The following is a 14,142-nucleotide window of genomic DNA, read 5'->3' on the forward strand; positions in this document are numbered from 1 at the left end:
CCAGCTGTATAGACATTGAAGTCGGGAGACAGCCACAGCAGGGCAGACACGTGGAGGAGGTGAAAAGGAATGTGCTCAAGAACATAAACACAAGCCAGTAGGAAGCCTCACTAGCCAAGCATCTGCTTCTAGTTAGCCAAGAGGAGTGGGCGTTTGGCTCCGGTGCCTCTCGAACACCGGTCAGGTCACATAACATCTCGGAGCAAAGATGACCCCTCGGAGAAATGAATCTGTACACCTGACTTGTTATTTAACTAACCAAATGTTGAGAGAAACTCGAGTCGAGGTGTTTCACGTTTCTGCAGCCAAACACACCTGAGTGAAACCAACACGGAGTCACTGCTGGTCCTGATATTCTGTAGCTGCAACTTACAAACTCTCAGCTCCCAAAACAACAATCTAAAGAATGCAGGCTGCAATTAAAGATCATTTTCATAATCAATCAGTCTGTTGCTTATTTTCTCAGTTTACTGATTAGTCCTTTAGTTGATAAAGTGTCAAAAAAGTTCTGAAAAACTTCTCCCAAGTGATATCTTGTTTTGCTTGTCAGTCCAAATACCAAAGATATCCAGTTAATTATCATACATGGGGGGAAAAAAAAAAGGTAGCAAATTCTTGAATTTAATGAGCTGGAACCAAAGACTGTTTGGCATTTTTGCTTGAAAAAAAAAAAAAAGACCAAAAAAAGTTAACAGAGTCTCAAAATATTTGCAGATTATTTTTCTTTTATAAGCACAGACATGAAGGGAAGCTGTACAGAATATCCACAGAAGAGCTGATAACAAACTTTAGACTGCCGGCTCAGTGTATCTACTACCAGCCACTTTGGCCACTTTGTTGTGTAACTTATTTGCCAACCAAATTACACAACAGCGAGCACTAAACATGTACTTTAATTGCTTTGAAAATGAGTCACAGTGTATGTGTGTGTGTGTGTGTCCCCAGGAAGCAGTATGCATAATGTTTAGTTAGAATACATTAACTTTAGTCAACAGAACTTGTATTTTTAATTAGTTATGTGACCATTTGTTGCTGTCAGTTTGGTTTTTTTTTGTGTGTTTGCTTTCTTAGGCGTCAGTGCTGCAGGCTTACTTGTGGTTCCTGGAGTCTCTAAAAGTAGAATGAGAGACAAATCCTTCAGCTATCAGCTCTCATTCCAGTTTGGGGGGGGGGGGGGGGAGGGAGGGGGGGTCAGACACCCTCTCTACATTTAACAATAGGCTAAAAACTTTCCTTTATGATAAAGTTTATAGTAAGGGCCGACCCAGGCTCGCCTTGGACCGGCCCCTATTTATGCACCTAAAGGTCTAGACTGCCAGGGGACTTCCTGTGATGCACTGAGCTCCTCTCTCCTCCTCCTCTCTCCTCCTCCTCCTCTCCATCTGTACACATTCATGTACCATTAATACACACTACTAACTTAGCATCTTAGTTTTCTGCTTTCTCATCTCGCAGGAGACCTTCAGCTGCGGACCGACTGCTGTCCAGCTTGACACCCACCACCACCGCCGCCGCCGCTGCTGCTGCTATTATTATTAGTCATATTTCTATTATTATTACTGTTGTTGTTATTGTTGTTATGCTTCTCTGTGTCACTCTCCCTCTCCCTCTCCCTCTCTCTCTCAACCCAGCCGGTCAAGGCAGATGGCCGCCCCCCCTACAGCCCTGTTCTGCTTGAGGTTTCTTCCCATTAAAAGGGGAGTTTTTCCTCGCTGCTATCGCCAAGTGCTTCCTCATGGGGGACTGTTAGGTCTCTGTAAATTTTAAAAAGGTATAGTCTAGACCTGCTCTATGTGGAAAGTGTCCTTAGATAGCTTCTGTTGTGATTTGGTGCTATACAAAGTAAATAAAACTGACTTGACTTGACTCGTTCATAGTGTGAGACATATTTACCCTCAGGGAGTAATAATCATAATAATTATATCTTACAACCAGCCATCATTAAGTTGGTGTTTCCTTTTTCTAACGGGGGAAACAATATAAACGATGTCTCCTACAAATTAAAATCATGCATTCCTCTTCTGAGTCAGTCAGTACTTGTTATATAACAGCAGCCAATCAATGTCACAAAGAAAATAGACTTGTACAGTGGGTGTATACTTGTGGTTTTTTTTTTTTTAGTTTTCAGGTACAAAGCAATGTGTAAAATTCCAGAGCAAAGCACTCAGATGCAATTATGCAATTATGTCAAAATTTCAGTCGACTCCTTCTAAGATGCCAGATATAAAAGACAGATTGATAAATGGACAAAAAAAAAGGAAGCCAGATCCGCAGACACATAATAAATTAGTTAAAACTTGGACGTTGATGCGAGTCCTTTAGTCGTTATGAAAAGTGAAGTTGCCTGCCCATAAACAACATCACATTTACTGCTCATCAGAAAATAATGTTTGACCTCAGTGTTGCCGGGTGTGAAAACCAAATAACTGTGCAAATACTCCAGAATTATCATATTTCAGAGCAGATTATTGTACATTTAAACCCAGGACTGCCGCACACACAAGCTTTCAAACTTACACGGATCTGTGCTAAAGGTCACGACACATCGAATGAGTTCACCGGGTTGACTGCGACGGGCTCCGACTACGGGCCGGCGTTTGTTATGACAATATGCAAATATGCAGTGTTGTATGCGTGTCAGCTAATAGATTACAGGCAGGCATAAACCATAACAAACAAAAACACTTTGACACTCACCGAATGAAAGTTGTCAAATACAGTCGGTTTAAACAAGGTTCGTCAGAGATAACCTTTAATTAATGTATAAAAAAAATGAGACGGGGGCAAAGAGGTAAATTATCATATAAATGCAATAATTATCAAGCGCCTGGCAACGCTGGTAGAAAGTCATGTGTGACTGGCAACCTGCATGATGCAATGAAAGAAGAAGAAGCTGTTTTTCTTTCTGTTTGCAGGGTGTCAGCAGACTTACGGTAAGCAGTTTATATTTACAAGAGATTCATTTCAAGATCCTGAGATTGTTTACCTCGGCTCGGATAAACGTAGGCATGTTTGGTGTTATATAACATAAAAGTTACGGGAGAACTAATGCTGCGAGATGAAGGGTTTACTTCAGAATTTGGAGATAGTACTAATTATCAACAACATCTCAAGGGGGGGTGTTGACACTGACTATGTTTCCTGCTTCATAAAGTTAAGAAAATGCCTTCGGGAAACAAATATCTTACACCACAGAAGCATTATATATATATATATTTTCTCTCTCTATTTCCACTCTAGAGACTCACTTATTTCTGACTCTGGAATAATTTATGATTTCAAATTAAAGCTTCAAAGTTTAGCACTTGTCAAAGCAGGAGGAGGACGCTCAGGGTCAAACGCCAGGGTTTCATCCGTTAACACTCACTAATGTAACAGATCACAATGATTTTAACCACGCAGAAAGCAGGATCAATGGGAAGACCATAGAAATAACCTACTGGGATTAACCTATACCAAACATGAATATGCTAATAACGCTGTAAGGTGCTTCAGTAGAAAAGCATTAGTGAGCATACAAAGTGCTTTGAATAACTTTGTATAAGTTCTTGACTGAAATATCAAAAGATGTTTTGAAATTCAACTCAAGTTTAAGCTTTTTTTTTCCTCTCTTGGCGCGAGTGGGAGACTGTGATGTGTTTGTTATGGATAATTAAGCACAAACCATGATGGATGGTTACGCAGCAGCACGAGACGGAGCGGTGACAGACTTCACCTGCCAGAAGTGATCCTATTAACATCACTCTGATTACAGCGAGAAAAATAAACAAACCAAAAATAAAAAAAAAAAAAAGAGGAAGAGGAGGTGGGTGAAGTCTAAGGGGAAATATTCACCGCCAACGTTTGACGCCTCCGTCTCGAGGAGACGTAGTTATCGGTTTGCCTCGGAGCCGGTTTGAAGCCCAGAGGTGCTGCTGATTGTTGGCACCGTCTTTGCCGTTTGGGGCCAATAAGGAGTGAGGGATGTTAACTTTCATGCTCTGGAAGAAACGCCTCGCTACCTCTGACCCAAGCTAACGCTGCTAGCTTACCGGGAAACAGCGCACATGTTAGCTACTTTAGCTAAACTGTACTAACACGGCAGGTATCGTAATCAAGTAACAATAAACTTACAGAAATGTTTCGACAATAGTAGAGAAGCAATGGTTAATCAATTAGTTGACTGACAGCAACAATTTTGATAAGTGATTCATTGTTTAGGTCAAAAATGCCAAATATCTGATGGTTTCTTTCTTTTGTCTTACATGATAGTAAATTAAATATCTTTAAGTTTTGTATTGACGTTGGGCTCTAGCAAATTGTGATGGACATTTTTCACTGTTTTTGACGTTTATTTGACAAAAAAAAATGACCAGAAGATTAATCAATAATCACAATAATCATTAGTTGCGGCTCTGGGCAACAGTCCAACTCAGTTCAAGTCCCGGAGCCAAGGAGAGCAGCGGGCCAACGGACTGTCAATCAACGCCCACACAGCAGACATCAAAGCTACTATAAGTCTTCAAATCTTATTAGCGGAGCAATAATTCCCAAAATGACCACCTGCACACGTATTAGAGGGCTTGAATTTAGCGATTGAGGCCAGAATGACTCCTTGGAAAAAATGGCTGACTTAGTATTTCTAGAGAGAAGATGATGCTTTTTGAATGGGAGCATGTAGCAGCTGTCAGTGGTATTATACTTTAAGGTACATCCGTATTGGCTTCAGCCTCAAGCCATTGTAGCTGCTGCTTGCAAACAACACGACTCAGGGTGACAAATATAAAGCATAGCCCGACCAATACTGGGTTTTTAAGGCTGATATAGATCGATATGGTGGTCTGATCCAGTTGTTTTGGTGGTTTGAGGTACAGGAGCGTTGTTCTAGGACTATTTGTTTGTGCTAACATTACATCTTTTTTTCTGCACTTGATGTTGCTGCTGAACGCTCCTCTGCAGTCTCATGTTAGCATAAAGGCTAGACTAAGTCATTTGTTTAACCTCCTGCATACCTTTCATTCACAGATTTAGCCCTCCGTCTCGGTGATATTTATGCTGACAAGTGTGAGCCACCAGAAAAGTAATTGGAGGAAACAGCTACACGGTGGAAAAATGTTACGAAGTCATATTTCAGTAAACACATATCCAGGTTAATACCGGGATCATAATTCCTGGTCTTCAACAGTACATAAGATGTTACCGTCCTGGCTCTGTGCATTAGCGCAGAGAAGTGCTAACACAGAGCCCTGTGGGAATTAATACCATGTCTCCAGGAAACCCGATCTAACCGACCTGCCTTCTCTTTCCAGTCTGATCTTTTAATTCCCTCGTTGGCAGAAAAATGTTCTTAAGGCTGCTTGTTGTGCCTTCAAGTCAGACAAAGTGATTTGTACCAAAACACACATTTGTTTTCCTGTGTGACCTCTTTTTTTTTTATCTGTATAGCTTGTTAACTTTGAAGTCTGGCAGTTTTGATTTAGTGACGTCTTAAAGAGCCAATTTCCGTCTGAGCGATGAGAAGAAAGGAGAGACGGTGGGGAATTATCCTTTACCCTTGTGAACCTGGTAGACCACACAGCAGCAGCAACAGAGAGATGTGAGAATCAGACAATTACAGCCTTTACAAGTGAAGCCTCGGCTGTGGCAAGCCTATATACAACAGGGTTTAAGTTAAATCTGATGTACTTAAAGTTTCCTCAAAGTGGAACAGAGCGGAAAATCAGACTTTAGTCTAATTTATCCTTGAAATAATGCTTTTATATTTCACCGCACATGATTGAAGTTACATCCATATCACTCAAAAACCTGATTTAGTTGTTTAGTTAGTTTACTTCTTTTTTTCATGTCTGTTTTTGGGCAGCAGAACAACACAGTGTAAACACTTACAAATTATAACCTAATAAAATTATTATGGCAACAGTTGCCTATTTACACATCAGCGGACTCGGTCCTTGTTTTTGACCACCTGACAAACCTACCGTATGTCCAATATTCAATCTCCTTTTAGGTTTGTTTTGGTTCTTATTTATTTCATAGATTGTTGAGCCAAACCTGAATGTATCTGACTTCCATTTGACAGTCTAGTGCCGGTGTTGCTGTGGGTTTATAAGTCAAATTTTAGCTGATGTGTTAGCAAAAAAAAAGCACCTCCAAGCTACCAAACCTCCAATTAAATATTAATAACATGTGTTTTTGTTTGTTTGTTTTACTGTAAATTGCTAGACTGTCCTCTATGTAGTTTTCCTGCAATTTTAATCAAATTATGCACTTGTTGAGTCATGCACTATTTACCCATAGTGCCAATTTCATTGCTGAAGTATTCTCCTCTGAAACCGAAACAATGGTACCAATAGCAGCCTGTCCGACTGTCCAAAGGGTCAAAACCTACTCCACTACCCCCTAAACTTTATTTTCTCTATTCATACATATTGCATACTACTGCATTATTCCCCTGCAGCACTAACAACACAACCCAAAATGTGTTTTTGTCTTCTGACAGATGACTTTGCTAGGTGCTATGAATCTCACTTTAGATGATGACATCAGTTCCCCAACGCCCAAATTTGTCTTTTTTTTTTCGAACACCAGATGCCACCCACCAACTGTGGAGACATCCTGCCTTTCTTTCTCTCTGGAGGCAATACTCTGAGCTTACAGCTAATTAGTGTTTGTGGATAGTCTTCCCTGGGAACATGTAATCCCGTTCTCCGTTGTTCTGCATGCAAATCTATATCAGCTTTTTCTTTTTCTAGTAGTACAGCGTCTTCTTCTTCTTCTTCTTCTTCTTTTAGCCGCGTTTTGCATAAAAAACAGAGACGACGCTGTGCTGTAACCTTCAGTCTGACACAAAGTCCTGCTTTTATCGAAGAATTCTTCGCATCACTGAAACATTAAATCTTTATTGACATATGCGCAGAGAACAGTCGGTTGCTCTGTACAGTGAAATTCTTACTTTGTTCTCCTTTTCCAGCCGCCATACATAATCAGATCTGTATCCAACAAATCTTGCTACTAAAATATTAAATTTATGGCTTAATCTGCAGTGAAGGAGAACTAGGTATCAAGCCTCAGTACTCCTAGTATCATTATAGTCATGCCTGTAGCGACATGTATCATAATTCTGGTAATTTATACTTTAATTTAAGCAAGGTTTCCTGTACACAGTGTACAAAAAACATCAAACAATGAAGCATTTGAGAAGTTTGACTTGTAAAACAGAGAAGAAGGTTTTCATGGAAAAGATTATTTAAACTCATACTAAGTACAGAAAGTTTTTGTTGTTTTTTTTTTTTTTTTTTTCTTTTAGTGTTTGTACTGAAACCAAAGTATCTGAGCGGTGATATACCCAAAAGGCTTTAAAAAAGCAACTGTCAGCTGGATCCAAATATGTGATTCAAGTGGGCTCGAACATTTCAGTATAAATATTTCTATGTGAACAAATCTCAACTAAAGACAAGAAAAACAACACCCAAGTTGTTTATTATTCATATCCCTAAAGGAAAAAAAAGAGCAACATAAAAGCATGTACTGATGATGTACTGGGCATATCTTGTTTGTATATTGACTCGATGTAATTAATGTTACATCGTGTCCAAGAGTCTCCAGCTATTGAAGTTTAACAAAAAATGTTTCACTGATGTAAAACAAAGAATGGTATTAGTCCATCGGACTCAAACGGATAGAGCATCTTTCAACAACCGTACAGAAATCAGAGAAACACACACGGACCAATCTGATCACTCACGAGAGCAGGAAATAGATGCCAAAGAGCGTCGCTGTCACTCATTTCCAGCAGCTACATCCTCTTGCTGCTGTGTTGTTTTTCTGTGCTGTCATCATCTCTATTACTCCCCTCCTTTGTATAAATCAGCGCACATTGTTGTTGAAAAGTATTATGTTCAAATATAAGGAATCATTAATAACCTGCAGACACGAATAAAGCATCAGTGTAAAAATTGTTGTTCCATGTCCTTGGAGGAATGGAGGTACACAGAGATAGATAGAGACGGAGGTACAAAAAGAATTTAAATGAGGTGATAACATTCCTTATCATTAGCTTGGCTATAGTGTAACCTAATCTTTATGACAGCTGGAATAGGCTGTAAGCTGCTGTAGCCTGCAGCCTCCACATCAAAACACTTCAACCTGCATCACTGCTAGTGAGAGCAAAAAAAAAAAAAAAAAGGGGAAAAAAATCAGTGTCTTCACATCTTTACTACAGCTTCATTACAAAAAAAGAGATGAACTAAGCAGTGTTTTTTTCCTTTATGTTCTGCGAACACCAGACTAGCTTAACTGAGAGTTGGAAGTGCCCAGTGAATCTCCAGGATCATCCCTAGTTAGCTCCAAAAACCAGAGAAATACTTTGGAAGGAAACAATGAAACATTAAAGAAGTTTAAGTGAATGTTCTGCAGAAATACATGAACATTCCTCAAGCATGAGAAGGGTGACGGCTCTATGAAGCGGGACTCACTAAACACAAGATGATGGGAATACCATGCACCTTATGCCTCAGGTATTAAAACCATCACTGCCATTGAAAGGGGGGACACTCGGTCTCGGTTATATGCGGACTGTAAGCATTAACCCTGAGGCTGGTGTCGGGATAAGAGGAACCAGGGTTACTGAGTGTACCTGAAGTCTTCAATCAGCTAAGCAGCCACCACCGAGCTGTCTAGTGCTTTCATCTTTTACTCCCTGCCGTAAATCCTCTTCTTGGACCTGCACAAGACTACACATCCCAACCCTAGCCCCCCCTCCCACCCCCCACCCTCCCCAAAAGCCTGGCTCACATTTAGCGAGACGACAGTGCCTTCGTTTCGACTCTTTTTCCTCTCTGGCATTCCAACACAGCGGCTCATCTGCCCTCCGAACAAGAACAGACAAGGCAATAAGACAAAACACAAACATACCGTCCATCATGTACACAACAACAACACATCTCAGGTCTCTGGACATGAGAAACTCCATGATATGTGAAATACTTGAATGAAAAAAGAAAAAAAAAAAGCAACAGAGCAGGCAGAGGATGTTTGAAGTTACAGTGCAGGTTACCTTTCTGGTATGTAGAGCTGCGGTTTTTCAAATGACAGGCTTGAAAGTATTTCTGTCACATGTGTGATTTGACCAGACTTGCCTGTCCTGTGCGACACCACTAAATGATATGAGGGGAATTTTTGGAAAGTAAATCTCCCCACTGCAGCCATGGCTTGACTGCTGGTATGTTCACACCCTCTATGAATGTGTACTGAATTGGTACCGGCTCCTGATTGGTCAGAACCGGCATACTGATGAGCTCCTGCAGCAGTCTGTAGCTGCTCTCTTTATAGGAAAGTCATTAATTACTTTGACGTATGAGGTATTTTCACTTCACCTACTGTTAGATGAACTCTTTTTCCTACATGTAGCTGTCCTCTAGTGATGATGCACTCATTAGTGGTGTGCAATTATATTCGTGGGTGTGTTTACATTCTGGGGACTGTGTAGCAGACATGCTCTACAGAGTGAGCTAACTGTACCAAAGCAAAACAAAACACACAGATAAAGCTTTTTGAGTGTAACAGAGATGACTCTGCTGACCGACTGGAACAATATGCCACATATATAGGCAGTGTTTTGGATTTTCTGCTGCTTCATTGGTAGTTAGTTCACTCAGCCGGGGTCGAGTTTAGCGAACGTGCCCTGAATAAGGCAACGAGTCAGCCTTAAAATGTTTAAACACAAATGTTGGCTTTAGCTAGCGTCACGCGTTATTACATCTGATGTGATACCTGCTTTTGAAGCAGCTAACTCCCTGCACACATTTATTGAGTCACTGCTCTCAACACATGAGCCTCCGTCTGCAGGGGAGGAAGGATTGTTGTTTTTCCTGTATCAACCACGTGTAAGATAGACGAGTCTAGATTATTCTCGCTTCCTCCTGGTGAATCAACAGTAGCCTATTCCATTATAACCTTACTAAAAATAAATAATCTAAAAGCTCATTAAAGGAAATGGCTGGCGAATTTCTATGTTCTTCTTATGATCAACAAATCTCCAACAATGACTTGATCCTGCTTTCTTACTACTAAGTATTGCGTGTGTATCCACAGCCTGATATATCTTATTCCTCTGTGTTGTGGACCTCTGTTGTTGTCCAGAAACTATTAAAAACACATCAATGAGCCAAACAGCTGCACTCGGTGACATGCTCCATGAAGATTACAGGCACGTTAGTTTGTTTAGAAACAGCTTCAAAGACTTTTAACAGCGATCATGTTTTCAGTCTCTGGAGAGTAGTTCTATGTAAGACAGACACTACTGAGCGTGTGTGGGAATGTGGTTCTGTTTACAGAGCTTCGCTAGCTTGTTGCGCCACAACTTCTTGACTTCGTACTACGCTGTACATTTGAGATTTCTGCCTTACACAGAACTACTCTCAGGAGACTGAAAACATGTTTGTTATTGATCTTTGGAGCCATTTCTACACAAACTAATGTAGCCAAACTCTTTGTAACAAAAGGAACATGTCACCCAGTGCAGCTGTGTGGTTCACTGACGTTAGTTTTTGGACAACAACTGAGGATTACAGCACAGAGGAATAAGATATATCAGGCTTTGGATACACAAACAATACTTACAAGTAGATCAATTCATTGTTGGTTTAGCTCTGCACATGAGATTAGTTGACAATAAGAAAAAACATAGAAAAACCACCAGCCTTTATCCTTTAAGCACTTTTGCACATAATTATAAACATAACCCCATTAAAATTAAGCAGGAATATTGATAAGAAAACAGATAAGCACTGTCTGTATCAATCCCTTAACTCCCCCCTGCAGCTCAGCTTATTCAGCCTTGCACTGGCAGTATTTCTCAGACATATCTGCAGTGATGCATGACAATATCATGAACAGATTCCTTCAAATTTGGATATCATTTATGCAAGGCTGGATTAGCACACACTCAACATCTTTCCCCCCCACCCCCCCCTCTCCCCTAGTGACGAACTATCTGCCCTGAGCTGCTACACCACCACCACCATCACCACCACCACCACCATCACCACCAGACAGCTTTAAAAAAAAAAAAAAAAAAAAAAAAACCCATGAAAAGCACTGACAGCCTTACAGTCACAAAACAAAGACATGTATTGTGTCATTGCTGAAAGGTTAACTGAACAAACCTAAAATATCCTCAGGCAAGCAAGGGGTTGTATACGGAGAGAAGGGTAGTGTTTTGAGTTATTTATAGCTCTTAAATGACTAGTTTAGAGCTAGTGGATAAAACAGACATGTATATATCACCGGGTGACCCGAGAGGCTTTAATGTGGTGTGACTAGTGACACATTTACACACAGGACAGGTGGCAAAATATACACAAATTAGCGTTGATTGCAAACAACCTGTAGCACATACTTAGCTGCAGGAATGTTAACAACAAACAAATGCGACGAGGTCAGAATTGTCATTAGCGATAATTTGTTACCACAAAACAAATGTAAACAAACACGACAGCACACATAACGGTGACAGAGCTAGCACACACGGGGATTTCTGGCTTGTTCTAGCCGGTAAATCCCTCCCCGACCAGGCGGTCAGTCACTAGTAACGGTTCATCATTTCGTACTTACCCCCGGTTGTGAACGGTAAATTAGTCCTCTCTCTCTCTCTCACACACACAACTTCGACTACCGGTGTTGTTGCATTACAGCGCCCAGAAGGAGGTGAGGTGACCCTGTCAGTCTGTCTGTGTGCGATTCTGTTGTTTTTTATTTCTTCTTGTTATTATTATTATTATTTTTCTCTCTCTCCGTCTCTCTCTCGCTCTCTCTGAATGTGACCGTTAGCTGTTCAACCAGGCGAGGCGTCTTCTGTCAGTCATCGAGCCGAGCCGGCTGTCCGCTCCGCCGCCATCTTGGTTGTGATGGGAGTCCGCCGTCCCCCGCAGACACACACACACACACACACACATATGTATATGTGTGTGTGTGTGTGTGTGTGTGGCAGTTTTACATCACAGCCAGCCTCTTCCAACAGGATGGGTCCTTTATAATCCACCTGATGCTGACACTACTCTCTATTATTATATTCAGTAGTGGAAGATCCTTTACTTCATTAAAGTACCAATACAGCAATGTAAAAAAAAAGAAAAATACTCCATTATAAGTAAAAGTCCTGCATGAAAGTACTAGTATTAGAAAGTATTAGCAGCAAAGTGTAGTTAAAGTATTGCAGTAAAAGATATGACTCATATTATTATGTATGACATCATTAGGTTATTAATATTGAAGCATCAACAGCTCTTTTCACTCGTATATTTACTATATATAAAATATTTTTACATATTCATTTATTGTAAACATTTTATTTATATTATTTATGATCACCTGACTTTTGTGGTTGTTGTATTTTTTCTTACATTGGATAGAATAGGTGCTTGTGTTTTCTTCTACCTTCTGTTTTTTTGATTGTTTTGCACCAAAACACCAACTCAACAAACCTGTTTCTCACTCTGATTATGATAAACAGTCATTCTGTAATACAGTTCACTATAAACCAACAAGATGAACACGCTTTCGACTTGCATGCTGTTTTTTTATCCACAAATAAATGCTTTATGATTTGCAATTAATCCAATTTTTCTCCTCTGTACGAACTTTCTCTTCAAACGATTGTCTTGTGAGTTTCGAAGGGACAGAAAATGTAAAAATGTACCAATGACACCATCCGTTTTTTATGATTATTTAGAATTTTATGGTTAAAGTTGGTCTTTCATCACAGCAAATGTATTTTCAAAATGTCCTTTTTTTAATAAAAGTCAGCTCATAAGTGGCATTTTTTACACTGACACTAATTCAAAGTGGTTGGATACTCTGTGAAATCTGACCGACACAATGCCAGCAGCCGATTGGACATGGTTTCCACTCCGCATACAATTCAACCCACACAAAATGGGATGTTCCACTTACAGTATACCGACTTAAATCAATGGCTCAGACTGGACAATGGACCAAATACCACATGTACCAACAGCATCGTAAAACAAAACAGACTAAAAAAACATATTTTTTTGGCTGAATCCAAATGAAAAAGATGCATTTCTTCTTCTCTTTAGCTGTGGTACCTTTATAAGATGATCATATATCACAGATCTGTGTTTTTCAGCTTGTTGTGGAGTTTTTCTGTCCCCAAGTGGCCAAAAAATCTACTGATTTTCATTCTGTAGAGGAATAATGAAGCTTCTTTAAACATGATTGTTTAACCATGATTGTTGTTTGATGCAGTCCAGGAAAAATTTGCATCCACTGCAATCAAACAGTCTGACCACACCTTAAGCAGACCAGGCAACTGCCTCCACATTCAGCTCTCTAAGCTGCTGTTTCCTCTCTGAATGTGAGCTTTCAGCATTTTTAGTATCAGCCTGGATCCCTGATATCATAAAGTAGGTGCTGCTCCAGCATCAGTGTGCTTTATAGGGCTGCATTTTGTTTCATAATGCACATTTTCATAGAGAGTTTTTAAAAAGAATGTGTTAGTTTCTGTGCAGTAATGACTTTAAATGAAGGTTTGTGTGCAATTTCCTTGACAGTTGAGTCACAATGGGTAAGAGCATGGGTATATGATGATGATGTATAGTTATTTCAAGCAAAAATAAAAGTACAAAGGGCTCTGCAATGCACAAAAAATTTCAAAAGTGACGCTGCAAGAACATTTTAACACATTGCATCCATACATTGTGACCCAGATCGACCTCCATAAGAGAATAAATCATATGGAGGCTGAAAAGGGGAAAGTTGGAAGAGATACTGGTCTACCTGACACTTTAGGTTATTAATAGATGTCATAGAGATCATTAGTGAGGAGCAAATTGCATTTGATCTCCAAGAAATGAAAGTATGAGATGGGATCTCATCCAAAAAATCCCACTCAAAAAAATGAGCTATGTCATTTTTGAAGCTGTGCCACGGTGGGAAAATTTATCTGTGCTTCTTTTGTTCTTTGCCGCCAGTGTTTTTAGCATGTACTGTTGTATGTGTTAGATATGAGGCCTGTGTTACAACATGTTAACATGCTGCCAGACGTGTTTGCATCAACAGAAACTTGGTAAAAGAAAGTATTATAAAGAACATCTCTAGGGCGACTTGTAATGTTCAGCTCACATGAGTTTCAAGTAAAGATTT

The 14,142-nt window shown here is 39.9% G+C and overlaps 1 protein-coding gene and 1 long non-coding RNA gene across 7 annotated transcripts in view; one reads left to right on the forward strand and one right to left on the reverse strand.

The window, feature by feature from the left end:
* The window catches only part of LOC122985410 (C-myc promoter-binding protein-like), an 84,097-nt gene extending 72,239 nt beyond the window's left edge, over positions 1–11,858 (reverse strand). For 4 of the 6 annotated variants that reach the window (XM_044356065.1, XM_044356049.1, XM_044356057.1 and 1 more), the window contains exon 1: positions 11,593–11,858. The gene's annotated coding sequence lies outside the window, so the exon portion shown is untranslated. Of the gene's footprint in view, positions 1–3,834; positions 3,988–8,772; positions 8,842–11,592 lie in introns of those variants that run through there. The other 2 variants (XM_044356032.1, XM_044356040.1) reach the window with 2 other exon arrangements.
* On the forward strand, positions 11,602–12,114 carry LOC122985433. The gene is made up of 2 exons (XR_006404116.1): positions 11,602–11,685; positions 11,809–12,114. It is a non-coding gene; the product is annotated as an uncharacterized LOC122985433 (long non-coding RNA).
* Positions 12,115–14,142: the final 2,028 nt, after the last annotated feature.

The sequence above is a fragment of the Thunnus albacares genome, chromosome 1 (assembly GCF_914725855.1).
Source record: "Thunnus albacares chromosome 1, fThuAlb1.1, whole genome shotgun sequence".
Classification (NCBI taxonomy): Eukaryota; Metazoa; Chordata; class Actinopteri; order Scombriformes; family Scombridae; genus Thunnus; species Thunnus albacares.